Here is a 2,787-nt window from a genome sequence, read left to right as displayed (position 1 = left end):
GTTTTTATAAAATTTGAATGAGAGTATGCTTGTAAGGTGCTTAATATGGCATCAGTACACAGTAGGTGCTTATCACACTTTGTACCAGGCCTTCACACAGTATGGGAGAGCTGACAATTGAATCAACTAACATGGCCAAAGAAACCAGTGTGGTGGCACACACCTTAATCCCAGCACTTGGCAGACACAGGTAGGAGGATCACCATGCATTTGAGGTCAGCCTAGTTTACATAGTGAGATCTGGTCTCCAAAAAGTAGAAACAAAAGAAAATAAAATAGCCAAAGAAACATGCTTTGGAATCTGAATCCAACCCAGTGGGCAGGTGAGCCGGGGGCGCAAGTCTGAAAGGTGGCTTCAGACCTGTATTTGGGAGAAAGTGCATAGAGAATTTAATTGCTCTGCCTAACAACATGAGGAAGAATTTGGAGTTCAAAAGATGAGATGGCACTGAGTAGGGAGAAAGGGATGATGGACAGTGGCAAGAGTGATGGAGCAATATACATTAGGACTTTTTTTCTTCCTTTTTTTTTTTTTTTTTTTTTTTTGTGGAACCGGTGATTGAACTTAGACCCTTGCACTTGCCAAGGAAGTGCTTATTCTACTGAGCCATCTCCCCAGCACACATTAGGACTTTAGAACTAGAATATCCAAATTCAATGTTGAGGTTGTTGATTTTTTATTATGAGCCAAATGCACAAAAGTCTTCCATAAATTCTCTTTTTTTGATGGAAATTATGGAAAACAGATGAGTTTCAAATTTGGACAGCATACATTGTTGTAGTAGTGGCTTTAATGATAATTTCTTTCTTTCTTTCTTTCTTTCTTTCTTTCTTTTTTTTTTTTTGGAACTGGGGATTGAACCCAGGCCCTTGTGCTTGCCAGGGAAGCGCTTATTCCACTGAGCCATCTCTCCAGCTAAATGATAATTTCTGGATCAGGATTTTAGTAGTGGCTCTGTGAGCTGGTTCTAGCTTGAAATTTGTTGTATGGGTACAGTCAGATGGTGACTGGGTCTGCAGTCATCTAGAAGGTGTATTCATTCACACATCAGGAAACTCCAACAGCTGAGGCCGAAACAATTGTGATTTTCTGGATAGTTCTTTTCCCTTTTGTGAGTGTTCAATAAGTTCCCTCCAGCTGAATGGCTCGGAGATCACTGAACTTGCCTACCAGCTCAGAGAGAGAGAGAGAGAGAGAGAGAGAGAGAGAGAGAGAACATCACTCAGAGAGAATCACCTCTTTGGTTCTCCCAGTAGTCCTATGAAGGTCAGTGCTCAGGCCCATCTGCCTTAGTTACTTTTTTTGTTGCTGAGACAAAATATGTGACACTCAAAGTTAATGGAGAAAACGTTTACTTAGTCTAAAAGTTTATATATCACAGTTTGTAGAAATTTCAGTTCATATTTGGCTGGCTCCAAAGTAGTATGGCATTGTAGAGGAGAAAGTTCATGGCAAACAGAAAAGCAGTGAAACAGCAAGCCACAAGTAACAAAAACAGTATCCCTCTTTCTGTCCTTTACAGTCTATCCAGAATACTCACCCTTATGGCAAGTAGCACCTACACCCAAGGTGGGGCACCCTTAACCTAGCATCACATCCTTAAGCCCAACATCACACACCCTAGATCCAGCCACCTCCAAAACACCCCACCTGTAACTACATAAAGGTTTTTGGGAACATCAACATCTAGATACAAGCCATAACACTATCATGAAAAGCCAGACTTCTCCTTCATCATGTTCTTTTGGTTGAGACAATCACAAGTCATGTCCAGGTTCTGGGTCAGAGAACAGAAACCCCACTTCTTGGGTAACAAGTGTCACTGTCACATTTCAAAAAGAACATAGGAGGTGGAATATAACAATCTTTGGAAAATGTATCCAATGGTACTTGACATTTTAATTGAACTGATTCATTGGTAGCTGAAGCTCAAAGGCAGAGACAACCCAGATAGAAGGGTATTAGAGAAGGCTTTGAACCATAAAACATGGAGCTGGAGATTCCAGCCATTTGCATGTGGCTCTTAAGGAGCAGAGTGACCCTCAATAGAGTCATATATCCATGTTCTTGGTTAGGGAAATTCAGTTGCAAAAATGTCAAATTCCTATCAAGAGCCGAACATGTAGCTCAGTGGCACAGCACTTGCCTGGCAAATGTAAGGTCCTGAGTTCAATTCCCTATACAAAAAAAAATTCCAATCAAAATCCGAATGCAGTTTTCATAAATCTTAACAAATCGATTCTAAAGAGATTAAGAGAGTCTAGAAGATAAATGGTATGAAAATAGCTAAGAATATTTTTTTAAAAATGAGAAAGGTCTTTCAGAACATGCTACAAAGCACTGTTCCAACAGCATCTTATCAACACAACAATAGGACAGATGAAACTTACAAACATATATATCATATACACCACATGCTTTAATCTATGATAAAGGTCTACATATTTAAAGCACTATAAAGTTTAAATGTAAGTTTTATGCCATGAGATTGTCTCTTTCTTGAGGCTAAATCCTAGCCAACAGCAGACAACACAATGTCACTCAGCCTAGTTCACACATACTACTTGGGGGCTACAGGTGGGGCTTCACTGACCCGTTGCATTGCTTTAAAGACTACACATCAGTAACTCTGCCAGACCCATTTGCATTGCTTAAAGCCAATTGAGAAGATAAAAATCCTAGCCAGTTCTCTACATATACAGAAATAGGGCCAGGTTTAGCCAAAATGGAAACAAATGCTCTTCTTTGAAGGAGAGCTGACTAGGTGGTCCTCCACAAACTATAAA

Source organism: Octodon degus, unplaced genomic scaffold (genome assembly GCF_000260255.1).
Source record: "Octodon degus isolate 3935 unplaced genomic scaffold, OctDeg1.0 scaffold00245, whole genome shotgun sequence".
NCBI lineage: Eukaryota > Metazoa > Chordata > Mammalia > Rodentia > Octodontidae > Octodon > Octodon degus.
This window is presented reverse-complemented; position numbering follows the sequence as displayed.